General features: G+C 37.5%; 1 protein-coding gene across 3 annotated transcripts in view; it reads left to right on the forward strand.

Annotated features, from left to right (window-relative positions):
- Nucleotides 1-1200: 1200 nt before the first annotated feature.
- The window catches only part of LOC132195334 (talin-1), a 44324-nt gene continuing 26278 nt past the window's right edge, over nt 1201-19246 (forward strand). Inside the window, exon 1 of one of the 3 annotated variants that reach the window (XM_059617264.1) lies at nt 1201-1478. The gene's annotated coding sequence lies outside the window, so the exon portion shown is untranslated. The remainder of the gene's footprint in view (nt 1479-19246) is intronic. The other 2 variants (XM_059617263.1, XM_059617261.1) reach the window with 2 other exon arrangements.

Raw genomic sequence — 19246 nt, forward strand, 5'->3', positions numbered from 1 at the left:
GGCGAGCGTAACCATAAAAGGAGCACCGAACGGGGTCAAACCGTACTCGCTCTGTGGGCAGACACTTCCAGCCAGCCACCGGCCTCTTATTCCATTTCTTGCCTTGTCCACTTGTGCCAGCAAATTGGTACCGCAATCGCATTTTTTAACAAACAAAAAAGGCGAATCCAGTGGTTTAGGAAATACAATTTCTTTCCATTTTTGCATTTAAAACTAAATGAGTCACTAAAATAATTTGAATTCCTTCATCAACCAAAACAAAAAATATATTCGTGTTGTACTTTTTGAAATCATTTTTATCAATTTTTATTCATCTCGAAAGCGAAGACGTCAATTTTTACTCAATTAATTACTAAGTCTGTAATTAAGTAAAAGATTTGAATAAAAGTGTGGAAAAACTTAATCATTGGATGTCAAAGTCGATGCCTTTCGCCACTAATTTGTCAAAATTTGCTCTATTTTTATGACACATCTTTTTAGCATTTCTTGTGGAAAATTATACAAATATCTTAATACAAAAGTTGAAAATTTTAAGTACTACAAAACTATAGCAACATGTACATGTGATCTATTGTTGTTCTGATAATAATTTTTACTTTGTTTAATTGTATACGCAATTGATAAAAATAAAAGTTATGTGAAAATCCTGGTTTAGAGGAGCTAAATATTTGTATTTTCTCCACTAAAAATAAAAAATATTGATGAAAAAAAGGCGATTAATAATGAAGGCAAGCTTTCTGGAGGTATTGATTGAAAAAACGAAAAATTGTTTACAAAAAAAAAAAAAAAAAAAAAATGAAACCAGACTTTCTTTTCTTATCAACAAGTATAAGCCAAATTTTAATTTTTAAATTGGATTTTAGTTCAATATTAAAATTGATTTTAAAGACATTTATTAAATGTTTAATTTAAATTATATGCTTTTTAATTATGTAATTTAATTTTTAAACTAATATTTAAAAAAAAATTATAATTGATTATAATAATAATTAATCATTTTTATGAATTCAATTTTGTTATAAACAATAAATTATTTTATTTTAATGTTTTGTACAAAATTGGTATGTCATTTATGACATTTCCAATAATATTACAAATTAAAAAAAAAAAATTAAATTTCGCCATGGTTGCTATGTCAACTTTTAAGTGTACTGCTCGCGGAGGCCTCTGGTGTTGCTGGTTACGAACTAACAGGGCGCCGAGTCGGAAACCCATCCATCAGATGCACTCTCAGTCCAAGATCGCGACAAGAAACGCACACCGAGGCTGTTCCCCGCGCCCAAAATTCACACCCAGCCTTGTGAAGGCGGCCAGTGTCCGGAGAGCAGTGTTTCGGCCGCCGAATCGCGCCAGCAGGTCGGCCGTGGGGCCGAATTCGCCCGTCGAACGAACAATTATGTGCCTTACCTGAACCCAGTCGGCTGCCTTTCGACCGGATTCCGAGTGCCTTGGCCGACGCCAGACCGGCCCCCCTTTCGGTGAGTACCGACCCCGACCCCGACCCCTTGGGGCCCCTCGGGGGGCGCGTGCCGCCCCCGATCACTTGCCTTCGGCTGCGTGCTCGAGGGCTGCTGGCGCGATCGATCGCGACCAGGCCACCGCCTACTCGCGCCCTTCGGTCCGCCCCCGGCCGCCCCCTGGCGGCCAAATCAAACGGCCACCGCGGCCTCCGCGCCCTTTCGGCCTCGGGGCCTCCGTCGGCCGCGACCCTTTGGCCCGGGGGTGGCGTCGGGGGCTGTCAGCGCGTCTTTTGTGCACATTTGGTGGCCTTCTGCTCACCATATGATGCGACGAGAGAGCGCGTTTATTGACAGAAAGAAAGAAAGAAACACGCACACGGCCCGCGATATATTGTACATTGCCTTTCAGAGATGCAGCTGGCCTTTTTGGTCCGCAGGTGTGAAGGCTCTCGTGGTCTTGCACAATGCAGAATCCAAATTAATCATCACTGGCAATTTTTGCATACTGATTTAATCCAATAATTTCCTTGTTTCCAGATCTTGAATGATAAAGAAAAATTACTGTTTCTCAGTGCTCATAAGAAAAACGACGAGCAGAAATTGTGAAATGTTTAAATTAATAAAACAAAATAAATATTTCTTTTAAAACATTTTTATATCAAATATTAATTTTTTTACAAATATTTTATTTAATAAACGTAATTTTAGTCTTTTATAGCTTTATTTTAAACGCATATTTTATTTTAAACTACATTAAATTTTAAATATTAAAGATTATTTTATCATTTATTTTACTAGTAAATAAAACAATATTAATTGCTTCACTACTTCTATAATCTCAACATTCATGAAAGTGGCTTTCGAAGCTTTGCTATCGTGGGGTGAAAATCTTTATGATCAATTTTATTATTAAAATGATTTAAATATAAAAATTAGTTCAGACAAAAGCACTTATTGAGCAGGATCGTACAGTTGTTCATACGAGTCTTCACATTTAAATTTCACTCAGCCAATGCGTTGAATATAAATTTGTTTCTGGCGCGCACTGTCACTTTTCGTTCAATGACCCAAATTGGGACAAGTATTGCCGGACTCAGGAAGTGAAATGGAAGAAAGACGTTTCATCAAAAGTACTCTGATATGAGTTGCGGCTGACGTTTCAGTTCCGCGAATTTTATTGACACTTTGCAACATTTGCAAAAAATAACGAACGTCTGACGAATGAGGAAAAATGAATGAAAAAAAAATCACCTGATTGCTTTAATAGGTGAAAATTTTTGTCTCCATTATCATTTCATCTCTCTTATCATAAATTTAATTAATAAAAATCTCGAGTGTTGAAGATGAATTTTAAATATAAAGCAAATATATTTCTCATTTTGGCAATTTCATAATCATGAATTCAAGTTACAATAAAACCTCATCAACAAACTACATTTTATATTCGCCAGCAGAAATCTTATTCGCAAGAAAGCTCTGACCGGATGATTGGTCACGAGGAAACCGACGTCCTCTTTTAACTTTCATGTCATCGCGAAAAAGCACCTTTTTCCTGTGGAAATGCGTGCATCATTTGAGTCGGCCGAGTCGGAATTAGGCCCATGATTCACACGGCGTTTATGCAACCGGACCAAACCGAGGCGCGGCGTGACGTCATGTTCACAATAAATAACATTACGTTAGCAGCGAAAGAGGAGTCGCAGGTTTCTCCGAACAGCTGCGGCCTTTGTAGATGAAAGAATGAAGGGAAAAAACGAACGATAGGCCGTTCTTGGCGAGCCGCGTTCGCCGGTGACGTCACGCCGCGTTTAAAGGGTTTAACCTTTGCTAATCGACCTCAAGCGCGCGCAATCGTACAGTACTTTTCGCTCCAACAAAAGTCACACTTGCACACCAATGTTTGTTTTGGTCGATGAGACACAGAGAGCACGCAATGGATTTTTCCAATGAGGCATAAAATTGTCAAATGAAAAAATTATTTCTTTTTAAGTTAATTAAGTAAAATTCTGTGTTTAATATAATTTGTATTTTTAATGAAGAAAAATATTTATTTTATTTTAATAATTTAATTTTTTTTTTATCAATTTTTAGTTCAAGACTGTTATAAGACTGGCAAAGTTTATTATTTATATTGTTGATAATAATAAAAAAAATAAAATAATTTTTACGTGTTATTGTGTTAAAGTATTAATTAGAAACATTTTACTAAAAATATTTGGATTTCCCCTGTTGATAGGTAAAGGGAATTTTTGAATCCATTTCATAAATAATCAAGTAAAGTGAATACTTAAAGCATAAATTAAATGAAGCAATTGAAATGCGAAAATGCTTCTTTCAAATTTGTCCTGTATTCAATATACTTTGAGCTCAGTTTTTCTCAAATAATCTCCAACACCAGACCATGCATCTAAACAAAAACAAAAAAACATTTTAATTAAGAGTCAATTTGAGCTGAAAGGTCAAACTGAGCCAGCAACGAAATGCAAATTAGCCGTCCAGACCGTGACATTTGCGAGGAGACCTTTCGTCAGACGCGCGTTGTTCGCTGCTGCCTTATTGTTTACCCCTGCTGGACCTGAAGAGAGACACGGTTATTTGAGTTTGTTGATGGTAATCCAATATTAATCCTAAAAAGCCTCATCTCGCCGACTGTCTCTCGAGATATCTCGTTTCAACATCGGCCATACTATACTTTCCTTCCATCCATCCGCAGATGGATGCTTTTTGTTCTCCGCAGGCTGGATGGACGCGCGCGTGGTGGAAACACTTTTGCTCTTTCTTGATGTGTTGCCCTCCTCCAGCTAATGAAAGAATGGCTGCTGCCACCCCATTTTTTGCACTATTGTCTTTGGACAAAAAAAAAATGACACTCGCCTGTCGAGCGGATGTTTTCTTGCGCGAGATTACTTAGTGGGTTTGCTTCGAACCGACCAGAGCCTCGACTGCGACAAAATATCATAGACAAAAATAAATTGCCAAGTTTCTTAACTCGCAGATCACCTGCGTGAATAGTTCATTTTTTTCAGAGAAAGAAAAATGACTTGTTTGAAAAGAACGAGAATGAATCAGGCTCAATTTGCTTAGCAAAAATTGTTTCATAGCTCGGAACCGCCGTAAAATTTTCTTTCGGGACCCTGAAATTGGTTGGCAAACGGAATAATTTACGACCTGTTTATGACTTTGTTGTGATAAATATTGTATATTTGTTATTCCGGCGGAACGCATGTGTGCAAAATTGGCATAATCATAAAATGTTATTAATAACAAATTAAATATATTTATTTTATAATTAGATATTTTTATATTAAGTCATTTTGTTATTTACTAGCATTCATATCTTTAGTATTTTTTTTTTTAAATTATTTGTGTTTTATTTATTTCATCAAAATTCATCATAAATTGAGATTTCATTATTGTATTGCACAGTTCTGAAGTTTGCTATTAAATATTAATTTCTACAATTATTTTGTTACCATGGATCTCAGGTGCTATGCGATCAATATGAACTTAATTTGAATCTATTTCTTAATGGCCAAACGATTCCCATTTAGTACCATTATAAATCATCAGCATTGTCCTGAGAGTAGGAAATAAAATCCAACTCTCAGAGATTTGGTCCGTCTCTCACTTTCATTAAATAATGAGCTCTCTCTCTATTCATTAGACCGGCCCGTGTAAGCAAACAAATTCACGGTGGCGTGAATACGTCACATACACTACACGAGTCGCGACAAAAAGACATCGACAAACACGCCGGGTGACATTCGATCCACCCACCTTTCCCCTTTTTTAATGCGCGGTGCCCAAGAAAGCGAGGGCGCGCATTATATACAAAGGCGTCCCTTTTATTCATCTTTGGGACGCGTGCTTGCTCCATGAATTTTAACTGCCTCAGATAAGCCGCCGGGGAAGGAACAAGTTGTGTGTTGGAGACCAAATTACTCCCGAGTTAAAGTCGAGCCTCGGCTCTTCTCGTGCCTGCATAATCTTGATAATTACGGCCGTGCGCGCGTGGAAATTTAAACTCAATTCACGAGATTAAGTAAGACGAGCCAATTTAAGCGCGGAAAAGCTTGCAACAGCAAAAATATTTTTGAGTTTTGAATAATTAAATTAATTTAAAACAACCTCTTAAGTCTGGAGGCCGCTTGAGATAAATTGTTGGGCAAAAAAAGCTCTGAAAAATTATTTCTTATTGTTTCAAGGAATTAAAAAAAAATTCATTATGTCAAATTCAATTTTTTTGAGAATAAAATAAACACGTCTGCTATGGGCTTTGTTTTTGAAAGATAAATTAAAACATCCTGATTTATTGGCTAATTCGCGAGGTGTTGTATTTATATTTTGTTTTTTTTCCTTGTGAGACCCAAGCGTGCCGTGAGCTATTTTATGGCATGCTGATTGAATCATTTCCAAGCGGCTGTGGGATCACGCGCTCACTTTATTCGCCGAAATCGCCGTGTTTATATTCCGAGGCACGTTTGACAAATAAAGCACACGCTCAGCCGCCGCGCCGGTAATCCTCAACACCCTTCAAAAACGGCAGTGCACCGGCTAAATGCAGTGCCGGAGCATTAGCGTTATTGGGCATAACAGCAGCGCGGCGGAATTTATGGCAAAAGTTGCCCCAACGCCTCATCGCTTGCGTCTGAGTTATGGCCCGGCGAAATTGCTCAATCTTTTAACCTGCGGGATCACCGACGCCGTCCCTGAAGACCAAAATCATCTACATACGCACGGGTTGATGATTGAAAATTTACTAATGGCAATTTCATTGTTCAAAAAATTTAGAACAATTATTAGACTTTGAAAATTCTAAAAATAAATTTAAAAGTAATGTAATTAAAAACTATTTAAATTTTTTGTTATTATTATTGCTTATTATTCTCAGAATACACAGAAAAAAAATTGAAATTCGAAAAAGAGAAGAAAGTGTTTACAACTAGCAACGCCCGATATCAAAAGAGACTCGGCCGCCGCAGTAAACCCACAATTCAAACTTGTATAACTTGTAATATCACATAATATGATTTTTCGATCTTTATTTTAAACAATTTTTTTGGTTATTATAGCAATATTTTAAAGCAATTTTCTAGTATTACGCAGTTTTAAAAGGAGGAGGACAAAACTAATTTCATTCTCAGATAGTTGTTAGTATGCGTAAAAACCTTTTAAGAACTAATTTAATTCATAAAATAATTGCTTGATTGAATTTTGATTCATGATATTTGCAGTAAATTTGGATTTTTCTCGGTTTGTTTTTTACTACTTCATTCAAAGAAGTATGGTTTTATTATTTTTTGAAACTCTGAACAAACGCGTCGTCAGGAAAAGCCGAATTTAAACACAACTCTTTAATTTGATAAATTTCAAAACTTTCATTTCTCAATTGAAAAGAAACAATAATAATAATTTGACCAAAAAAATGTAGGAAAAAACCAGTTTAAATGATTGACTTTGAACAGTGTTGGTTCATTTGGCAGAAGTTTGATCTTTGGCATGCAGTTGATATCAGGTGGGCCAGCGCGGGCCGCTGCATCTGCCACAAGAAAGGAGCCCCTCGTCGTCGGTTGGCAGGGCGTGGGTGGTTGGACGGATAGAAGCATTCGCAAAACCAACAAGCTAAAGAGGGATCGAAATGGCTTTTAGTGTGATATGCACTTCTTTCTTCAATGCACCCTCCCATAATGGAGAGAGAAAAACACAGGGTCGACTCGCTCTTTGTGTTTCGCTGCTGCAATCCAAGCCATTCATCTATTTTCGCTGTACTTGCACTCTTTCAGTTTCTCCATTCTGCAGTATTATGGCCCCTTTTGTTTTGCCCTCGCGAGCAAAAAGTGTCCGAGCGTAATATTTTACCAGCGTGGCAGTTTTCTTATTTGTCTGCCTGTTTATTTATTATTTGATATAATAACAAAGCGAGAGCACAAGAGGCGCAGCAAGATGACTTTCTTGCTTCTGTACATATTCCAATTTCTCAGCTGCTTTTACGAGGCTTTGCAAAATTTGTTTTGCCAGCCAGCGAATTCTGCTTTCCTGGAATCGGGCATATTACATTCTTGCGCCAACACAATATACATCATTTTCCTAAAATTTGAACTGTCCCGAGATTAAAAACAGAAATCTCAGAAAATTGCACTTTCCTCCATGAGTGATTCAATTTCAGACCTTGCTTTTGGAATATTTAAAAAGGCTCTTTAAAATTGAACATCATCCTATAAATAACGGTCTAAATTAAATCATTCCTAGAAATGAAACGCCCGATTCGATTGTTATATGATTGCAGTGATGGAAATTTAATTTGACGTTATCAACAAGATGACAAATGCAAAGCAAACTGTTTTCAGATAAACCAGCAGCGTCGAGAGCAAGTTGTCATCTTGAAGAGTGTGACAATTAACTAGCTTACAGTCGTTCCCCTCCACTCCAAGTTTCAAAATCCGAGAAGTGCATTTCCGCCCATTAACGAGATTGCGCAAACTTTCCCTCTCATAAATAATATTTTTCAAGCAAAATCATCATTATTCACTGCAACGCTCACTCGCCGCGTCGAGACGGACGGGCGAGCGGCGGAATAAAAAATTAAATTAATTGCACGCCGTTTGCGGAAAGCCCTAAATTATTTTTATATCTGCGGCACATTATCGCATAATTCATGGAGCAGAAGGTCGCTCCACCCTTGGGAAGAAAGAGTCATTAATATTATGACGTACAATCTCCTTTCCTGCAGCGCTCAGGCCGGGCTGTCCGCCGTGTTTGCTCGTGATAGGTTCGCGTTCGATCCACGGCTTTTTCTTCCACTTTCGCTTGCCTGCCCAGCAGCGTTATTAGCGAAAGAGCCCCTCCGCCTGTATTTATACAATCCAGCGCCGGTATGGTAATTTGTCAAGCGCGTTTTCCCGGCAGCATCCCCATCAAGAAAATGCAACCTCTGCCGAAGTGACGCAGACAGGCAGCGATGTTCCATTTGGGAGGAAGATAATTACAATTTACAAATAATTAAAGCAGCTTTTAAATTCTTTTAATAAAACGTAAAATTTCATTAAAATAAAGCATTATTAAAATTATAATTTTTTATTACTATTTTAAAGCATAAAATAAATTTATTTTTATTATTATTTCAGTTTATTTATTTATTAGAGTGAATAAAAGTATTTTAAAAATGTAAATAGCATTAAAATAAATATTAAGACATTGATTAATTTAAATCCCTTACAATTAGATGGATGAAATTGATTTAACCAAATCTGATCATATTATGGACTAAAAGTTAATAAACGCAGGGTATAATTATCAAGAACTGAAATTATTTTTAACCCTGCTCCCGATGACATTGATGACCGGTAAATTCTTTTGATTTGGGTATTGCAGGGGTGTCAGAGAGCCTTGACCAGATATGATATAAACTGCAAGTTTTTTTATTTATTCGTTATAGAGGCACTAACTGCATAATTATATCATAAAAAAATTCAAAGTTGGTACAATTTAAATTTTAAATTTATAATAATAGAAAAATATCTAGGTACAAATCAAAGAGAATGGGGTTTAATTTCTCTTTTGGAAGTATTTAAAACTAAATATTTTATAAACTAAATTAAAAATGGAAAAATTGCTACATGTTATTATGAATAGCAATAAATATGCAAATTGCATCCTTTCCAATAGGATATCCAATTATTCTCTCCACCCTGCAGCACTTCCGCGCGAAATCGATATGACGCGTGCGGTGAATGCATCGTCAGCAGAAGTAATTACAACCGACTTCTGAAGACTGTATTACAATAATTATTCAGATCGCGCGAGAGAGATCTGAAGACGAGCACAAGTAGTACAAAAACACGCTGTCGATGTGCCGTCGGCTGCGATCATGTTGGACACGCGTTGAAAAACAACGCGATCGAACGAAAGTCACTTCGGCTCGCTTAATCATCCGCACGACAATGGCTGTACGCAAATGAGTGACCATAAAAGGCGATGCATGCATTTCATTTCACGCCGCGTCGACTCGCATCATCAAATGCAAGTGCTCTGTGTACAGACAACATAGTCGGTGCAAAAATTAATTTAGCAGGCATGCGCGCTGCTCGATCATGACGTGTTCTGCAAAAAATAATTTTTAAACAAGCGCAAGAGCTGCGAGAGCACTCGAAGGGCGTGCCGAGTGCGATGTGCCGCACTCTGAAGTTGATTAACTGCCTTTGTTTTGACATGGAATTGTGTAAACATGAGTCGAGAGAGTTGTGCAAATTAAAATTATGGCGGGAATTTTTGTAAAACTAAAAGATAAGTGATGTATAATCATATTTTCACAACAAATGTTTCTATATTTCTTTTACAAGAGTTACTGAAACTTTCAAAGTGCGGTTTGAAAAAAATACAAGGCAATAATATTGAAATTGTAATGAAATACAAAAGACTTGCAATTAAAAATGGAAAATTAATTATTTTTATCAAATTTCCTCAATGAATTTGAAAATTTGTAAACAAAAAATAAAACAAGGGTGGTTTTATCTCTAAAGTTTTAGCAAAATTCTTACTTTAGTTTTTTTCCCAACAATACCTTTTTCTCAAACAAAACTAATTGTTTTCCAAAATTGAATTTAACAATGTGATGTAACAATTTTACAAGGAAACAACAATATTAACATGAATAATTGTTTGGAAATTTTTTATTAGAATAAAGAATGTGAAAATCTAATATGAAAATATAACTTATAAATATAACGATTCAAACAATTAAGGCTGAGAATGAGATTAAATGTAGATAAGGAGAAAATTTATTACGATTAATTTCGTGACATTTTCAAAACCACTTGATAAAAGTTTCAATTTTTTATTTTTTAAATCTTTCAAAAGCTGAAAACAATTTAAAAAATGTCTATATGAATAAGAAATTTTCAGAATTTAAAACTCTTGAACGTCAGCTTTAAAGTATAAATATTTTAAACCGCTAATTAGACTTTCTGGAAAACGTCTTCCTCCAAATCGCTGCCACGCTGAACCGGTTCCCAAGTCGCAAAAGGCGCAATACGCAGAAAACATTCGCGCATTTTTTTTTAATAAACGCCTGCAAACCGCGCACTAATTTCCTAGGGGAGTGTGGAAGGTGCGGCCAAGGGAAAAAAGCATCAGGCACAGGGCGGCGCGGAAATACCACGGCACGCGTTTCTCGCCGGCGAATAAATTAAATGTAAATTAGAGAGGAATGTGCGGCGAGCGGGATTCCAATGCAGCGAGCAGTAACGCACCATAAAAGCCAGCGGCGGGCACAAAAAGCCGCCGCTTTTCACTCGCCCGCCGCGGTTCACATAGAGATGGACCCAAAGAGAGATCGCTCGGGGGAGCAGGTCTGCATAGGGACGAGCGAGCGAGCGCCATGGAAACGGCGCCCAAGGGACGCAATCCTCAAATCTATTATCGCAGTCAAACGCCGTTGAGCAAATGCATCAATAAATTCTGATGGCTCCGATTTTATTAGGAGCATCTCAATTGCCTTTTCATGGACCCTTTTCGCGGTCGATCGCAGAAAGGCCACCGGATTTTTCCGGCGGAGACGCAGAAAAAGCGATGCTGGGGCTTATTTTCAAATGTAAATATTTGCTCGGCTCGTTTTCCAATCAGTGCAATCTCCAGCACAATTCTCAGTGAAAAGGCAATTCGCGAATTGGTTAAATTTGAATAAAATGTAAAATAAAGTTTTGATTAAACAAATTACTAAAAAAATATCTACAAATTTCCAATTTATTTCTATTTAATTTGTTATTTACTTTGCTTTTATTTAATTTTCTAGGCAACAATTTAGTGTTTATTTTCAACCATTTCATATTTTAATCAGAAATTGCGTCCAAGTTGTGAACATTCTGGTTGAAAAAGAACGCCACAGATAAAAGAACGCCACATCCCTGGGTCACACTAACCGCAAAGTGCACTAACAGTCGCATTACTTTATTAGGTTCGCCTTCTTCTTTTTTCGGTTGACTAACTGACTGACAGACGAGTTTTCTTTCTTTCCTTGTCTCTCTCATCATCTTGCCGACTTCCGGTGCAGAGATGCAACTCGTCGTAAAGTAAAATCGCTCCACGTGTGCAGGCAGGGGAGTCTGCTGCGGATTATCGCGTCCTCCTCGCTACAGAGCCGAGAGAGATGGAGGGCAATTTGATGATTGATTTAATTTACTAGTGCGTGCCTCTGTTGGTGAAGTGTTCAAATGACGCCTTTTTGTTACCACGAGACCCTAGTCCCAACTAATGAAGGGAGGGATAAGGCAATTTTATAAAAAGCCTTCCGTCCGTACGCATTTTCATTTAGTAATATTAATTTTATTACATAAGGATTATTTATCAATATACAAATTTTAAATTGTAAAAGAGAGAAGAAAGGGTTTACAACTAGGATATTATATCTGCTTAAACGCTCGACATCAATAAAAAGAATGTAAAGCAATATAAACACAAAATTTTTTTATAATAATTTTTTATTAATATTAAAAATTAAAATAGTACCCAGTTTTCACTTTAATTTTACAGGCTTTAAATATTTTTAGACATATATTTATTATCTTTAATGATTATTTTTAGTTATTAAATATTCGTTGTTAACCTATGGAGCCGTAAAAATATATAAATAAAGTTTTATTTATTTATATAGCAAACAAATATAATTCAATGCATCACTTATCATAGTTTAACAGCATTAATATGACATCGTATTGGGAAAATTTTGCTTCTAATAATTGAATGAGACCTTATTGAAATTACTTGTATTAAAATGTTGTGGTTGAACCAAATGAAATGTTCTGAAACTCAAAGAGAGTCCAACACCTAAATTAACCACATTTTATTTATTCAATTAACATAAATGCTATGTATTGTTGATATCACTCAAAGTTGAATAGCAATTCTCTGCTAAGAAAAGTAACAGCATTTGATGGAAAAATGAACATAACACACTTCTTCTGATTATTTTCACCAGGCTTTCTCCGCTAAATCCAAGTATAAACAAAAAACGAAACCAGTTTGAAAAGCCCCCTGCTGGCCTCAAAAATGAAACGAGGAGAGGAAAAGACAGAAAAAAACCCGCGCAATCTTTGTCGCGCGACTTTCTTTCGTTTTGAGCGGCTCGCCGTGGCAAATTGGGTGCCCTCGAGATCGTTTCTTCTTCTTCTTCTTGGATACTCTCACACGGACCATCAACGCGCCAATATTAGAATGCGTGCGATCCATTTTTAGCCACACGCCTCTCTCTGGCACCCAACTCTGCGCTCAGTTTCTCAAGTTTTCTACCAAAAAAATCCCCTCAGAGAAACTCATGACAACTCAGAACGGATGGTATGTTTGCAATTAAATTTTTTCTGCGCTTACAGGAAATTGTATTATTATTTATTCGTTTCCATGGCGAAGTGAGTGGTATTCATAAAAAATACAAATTTTGGTCCCTTCACGTTCAAGTTGCGCAACTTGAACCACCAATTAGTAAACATTTGGCTCCGAATCAAACACTTTTAATGATAATTACAGCGTAGGGGCGACCAAGTTTTATATTGCCAATTAAAGGGGCTCTTCATGTGTCACATAATAGGCGCGAATTACGTCTCATTTCCGACAAACAACAATGGAGCCCTTAATTATTCGGGGCCGCAGAGCTCATCTGGCCCGTGTTTGTCAAGTTTATGTGTGCAGCGCACGCGGCACAACACACGGCAGCACTTATCCCAGCTGGATTAACTTTGATGTCACTTGATGCGCCCCTGACCAGCTCCTCGGGGACACTCGCGCTGCTGATTCGCCCTCTCGGCAACACCAAGCTCTCTTTTCCTCAAGTGGAGCACCGAACGAGAAAATTGCTGGTCGCAGCAAGGGTTGTTTCCCGTTTCGGCGAGCTTACAATTAGAGAGAATAATGATATGAAACCCTGTTTTTCGTGAAACAATTTCTATTTTTTGTTTGCAATATATTTTTTGTTTCAACATAGAAATAAATAGAAGGTGTAGAAATTTTCTGGCAGGAAATATCCTTATGATACTGTTTCCAATGACAAATATCAGAAAGAAGAAGGAAATATAAAGCTAAAAATACAGAAGAAAAAAAATTTTATCGAGAAACTTTTATTTTTTAGAGAGCATGTTGCGGTCAATGCGGCCGTGTTATCGTGATTTCCTCAACTCCTCGTTTCCTTTTTCCTTTCCCAATTTGAAAATACAAAACAAAATACCGAAAATTGAAAATAATTTTTACATGCAACTAAAATAAATAAATTTCTACCCACTAAGAACCAAGTGAAAACCACAGTTTGTGGGACATTAGGACGTTATTTTGCTGTTGACTTTTTCCAACTCGAGGGAAATAATAAATTTGCAAGGCGGCGGAGCGCGAGAGGAGTCCCGCGGGCAGAGTAAAAAACTTTGGCGAGTTTGGAAACGAGCAGGGCAAGCAAGATCAGGCCGTCGCGATAATAAATAACTCAATATCAGGTGGTTCCGACGAGAGTCGCGGGTGCAGCGAGATCGATAAAGGGCCGATGCGTTTGGCACTGCCGCTGCGGTGGCGGCGGCGATCGCGGCGGCGTGCGCACGAAAAGGGTGCTGCTGCAATTATTCCGGCTACACATCAAAAGGGGATGATTTGAATAGCCATGCATGTGCGCCAACGCACTGCAATTTAGGGGGACGCTGCGCTTGCCAACGAGCAAGATAGATCGATACGCACACGCAGCCGAGGGCGCCGACCAGAGAGAGTGCCGATGGTGCAAGCAAATAATCGTCACACTTCTTCACTCTTCAGTGCAGTCCTCTCCACCGACGAACGCTTATTTGATCGGCCTTTTATACATTTTTGATGACAAATTTGACCCTTTTTCCGGCCAGTGCTCTTTAACACGGGCCATTCCCGACGTCGACTACAGCAGGGGCAACTCCGATGATTAATTTCGGTCGTAATAGGTTTTAATTAAAGTTTGCCGCGGACGATCGATTGATCTGGGAAAGTGTTTTTGTGCCGGGGTGTACGAGAGGCCTCGCTACAATTCAATCATGTGTGGAACCCTGAAAATTAGCAGCTACAATTTAATAATTCTTTTCGTCATTGTTCAAACATTTGGATAAAACTTTTAATTTTTATCCTTGGCACGAAGCAATTCACAAAATAAATAATTATATTTGCTTTAAAAGGTAATTTGTACTTAAAATTATATTTTTAATTTAAAAAATTAATCATGACTAAGTTTTTCAATAGAAATTCTACGTGGATTCAGAAACTGAGCTCGGAAAACAAAGGAAAATTTGATGGGGTCTTTTTGATTTTGGAAGTTTTAGCAAAATTCTTGCTAGTGGTGGTGCCGTTTTGTCCAGCAATTCCCTTTTTTACCAAATAAATTCTTTTCAACAATTTAACAATTTGGAAAAATAAACAACAATAATAATTAAAATTTTAGAATCTTTAAAAAACAAAGCAGTGTTTACTATTTAACGTATATTAAAATAAAAATTTCCTCCAATAATTCCATTTTTGTTTCAATTTGAGCACAACAACACGCAATATCATACTATTTTTGCAGCATTTCCTTAAAGTAAAATGTTCAAAGTCACCCTTTGGATTGCTTTGGATGAAGTTTTGCTGGCGCAGCGAAACATGCACAAATAATTCCATCTCTCTTACGCTCGGCGCACAATCACTTTAATTTGGAGCCGGCGAGCGATGAATGCAGCGCGTTTCGCCAACTCGCAAGAAGCCAGAGAAGAAACTCGCTGGCTACACATGTTGGGTGCACGCAGAGCTTGCTATTCAGCGTGCCCGAACAATGGTGGTTCATTATGCATGTAACCGCGCGGCGTCTCCGTCTTGGTACTGCGAGAGCAGAGCGCGGTGTGTGTACTTATTACGCGATGTTTGCATGGCTCCCGAGATAACCTGCCCGCGGCTTCGCGCCGCCCGCCCTCGCGATTAACAGGCAACGCAGAACCTGTGCGGATGCTGCTTGCACTCCAACCAATTGGCCACACGAGATATGCATTTCAATTTGTCGGGTCAAAGGCAATGCTCGGAATTTCCATCCTTATTTTATTTCATTTACCAAGTGCAAAAATTTTTATTTAAAAAAATATTTTTGAATTGTTTTTCGTTCACGAAATTTAATAAAATTTATTTGTACAAAAGAATTGATAATCAAATTATTTTCGTCTAAGAAACATTTCATTTTCTTTCATAAAAATTGTTTTTCAATAAATGGAAATGTAAATGAAAGATTGTAACGATGGGGAAAAATAAACTAAATAATAATAATTTCCTGCTTCAATGAAAACTCCTTTCACATAAATGCTATAAGATTGAAAACAAATACGAGTAAGAATCAGATCAGTTTCCTCAAATTTATATGAAACTTCATAAAAACGTCTTTGGAATTAGTCAATAAGTTGAATTTCTATTTCTATAGTGATTTGAATTTAAAGTCTGCTTTTCCTGTGAGTTGTTTATTGTTTCGGAAAAAAACAATAATCCTGCTCTACATGTTTTGGCTGCCCAAATCGAGGAAAAGCCGACTTTAAATTCAAATCACCATGAATCAACCCTCAATCGTGAAATTCTACTACAAAATTCTATTTATAGATTTATCTTTTTTATGGATCATTCATAACATCATTAAAAATGCATTCTAACATTATTTTCTTGGTCCTTTTATGGAGGAAAGCAAACTTCAGAAATTATAGATCCTTCGTCGTCTCGCAAGAATAAATTATGCAAGAAGTACACGGGAAAGAACTAACTAACGACTCTCTTTCTTTCGCTCTCCGCCCACGTTTCCACTTTTTTTGGCAGCCAGGCAGAGATCAATGCCGTTTGTTCGTCAGCACCACATCAATTTTGCAATTCGCCCGTCTGAAAAGTTCTTGAATTCATCGGAAACCAAAGAGATTCAATTTAATGGATCCAAAAAGGTTCGATTGTAATTTTAAACCAGGCAGATTGAATTAGCCTCGGAGAGGAGAAATTCGTCCGCCCACACGCCAAAGCAGCCAAATCGCCGTGGAAATTAATTAGATTGCCGCTTAATCACTATCAGCAGCTTTAACGGGGCCAACGGCAGTAGCAGAGCTTGTTGTTTGCCGTGCGAAATCCAATCGCTGCCGAGCCAGCAAACTTCCGAAGCAAGATCTGCGCTAAAGTTTGGACGGCTCTTCGACAACTGCCGCGTGCTCTCACGAGCAGCCGCGGTTTGATGGCAGTGTGAGTGAGAAACGAACGCTCTTTTACGAACGCTCTTTTTATAGAGGAAAATTTAGACGCTCAAAATTATGAGAAACAAACTAACAAAATTATGTCAAAACAAATTTTTAAGTAAAAATACCTTGTTAAGATTTAAAACCAAATTGAGCTTAGAATTATTGAATCTGGCAGTAAATAAAATCTTTCATTACTTTTTTTTTTTTTAAATATCTGCCCCAATTATAAAAAAATTGATCAAATTAAAAATTTATTTTATCATTGAACGGGAAACATTGAATTTTGGGGCAAAATGGCATATCCTGGTCATAAGAGTTAAAAGATTAAAAACAATTATATTTATTTATTATTATTGCTGTTTATTTGTCCTTATTGTTACATCAAATTGTTTACATTCAACTATCGAAAACAATTTATTTGAAAAATAAAGGCAATTTTGGAAAAAACGGCGCCACCATACTTACAAGAATGTTGCTAAAACTTCCGAGATCGAAACGACCCCATCCTCTGCAGTGAGCCTCTGTTGACTTGGTTTTTTACTTATTTTATATATTTCCGCAAGATAATTTTAATTTTATTTATCTTAATTAATATGTATTGAATGAAAGTGTTTTTAGCATAATTTTTATGTTATATTGTACCGAAAGTAAATGAACGCAAAAATTTCCCCTTGCTACAATTTTTGGAATTTTCCCCAATCGAACGGAAAGCTCTGCTTGCTTGATGGATTTATAATATTTCGAGCAGACGTTTTGTTTTGTTTACTCCACGCCGGTTATTTTGGAGAGCAGTAATGCTCGGAGGAGCCACGGACGGACAGACGGTTGGTTTGCAGTTGAAAATATTGAACGGCGTGCGAGAGAGCGATGACGCGAGAGTGTTCGACTCGGTCGGTCGGTTGGTGTGTCGAAAACGCGGGTGGGTGGGTGGGCGAGCCGCTCTCTCCGTACCCTTTTCTCTTTCTTGATGATCTGCCAATTGCGCCCATTCAGCAGTCTATTTACTTTTTCTGACGATCAACCCCGCACACTATTCAAAGTATTTCCTATTTAATTATTAATTGAATCGTTAATTAATCCGTTCTTGACTGAACCGGTTCGGCTGCTCAGATCGTGTCGGGCAAGCAGATTGGGACGTTTTATTTTGTTGATGGTGACGACACCGACGAGAAGTGAAGAAATCAGGGGATTTTTTTTAGTTCTCTTACAAATCATTTGGTATTCCAAGGAGTGTTTTTTTTTTTTTTTTTTTTGCTTTGTTTCAAATCCATGACTTCTTTGTTTTGTGCTCTATATTTATTCAGTTTATTTTAATTTTAATTTATATAATTTGACAACTTGTGATGAATTAACAACAATAATTCTTAATTCCCAATTATTCATGTACTTTTGGTTTATAAATTGATACTCAAACGGCTGTTCAAAATATATATTAATTGTCCAATCTAAAAAAGTTATATGTTTTGTAATAGAATTACTATAAATAAATGAATTAAAATTATTTTATGTAAGAAGACTTAGAAAATATGATAAATTTAATTTTTATCTATTTTATTAAAAAATTATAACTGGGAACATAGTATGAAGTATCTCTCAAAAATTATATTTTTTAAATATTTTTCTTTCTCATTGCGCCTCTGCTTGTGCACATCGACAAAAGGGAGGCGTCCTCCGCGGGCTGAATCAAAGAGCGAGTGTGTGTGCGTTTTGACCATGAATGGAGCACATAGCGTGGCGTGACGTATTCAAAGAGTAAAATGCGGCTGCTTGATCTTGCGTGGGAATGCCGAGTGTGGGCTCGAAACGCCACTCTCGCTTCGTCTGCGGGACGGAGGCGTTCCAGAGTTGGGCCACATGCACATCGCCCATATAATCAAGGCTGGCTTGCCAACCGGCTGTTTTAATCTGCCGACTCTGAAGGGTTGGACATCTCGAGCGGATTAAATGGGTCACTGGCCGAGTTAATTGAGCTGCAAACGGCCTCGGATGCGCTTGCAATTTTCCCTCTATGTCGATTTTGCAAATTCAACCCTTCAATTAACCCTATAATCTGAATTATCTTGAAATCTCACTAGTAACACAAATTAATTTATTTTAAATTATCCTTAATTATTTCTGCCAGACCACCAGAGTAGTTTGCAAGTTTGTGCTGAAAAATTTATGTAGCGATCTTTGGTCTTTCTGGCAGCAAGCTCAAGAAATTTGCACTTAACCCGTTCAATTTTATACCCAGAGGCAAAACTTGGGAGAAATGATTGCAACACGTACTCTCGTCCAAGAAGTATAGCATAAATTTGCAATAATTCCCATAGAAGCTTGTCCCACGCGACCGTCTTTCCACAGTCGGCGATGCATAATTTATTTAAACTGAAGCCAAGCTTGAAAAATAAAATTATGGAAAAACCAGAGGATTCATTCTCTCTCCTCGGATTCATCTCGCGGCGTGTTATGAGAGAAAGAGCGGCGGCGGTGAGGTCGGCCGCTATGTTTAGGCGTTTTAATTTTAGCTCCTTCGCTGTTATAAGCACGACTAGCCAACAAAACACAGTCATCGGCCGCGGGTCTTTCCCT

This window comes from Neocloeon triangulifer, unplaced genomic scaffold, assembly GCF_031216515.1.
Source record: "Neocloeon triangulifer isolate White Clay Creek 2 clone unplaced genomic scaffold, ASM3121651v1 ptg000009l, whole genome shotgun sequence".
Lineage (NCBI taxonomy): Eukaryota > Metazoa > Arthropoda > Insecta > Ephemeroptera > Baetidae > Neocloeon > Neocloeon triangulifer.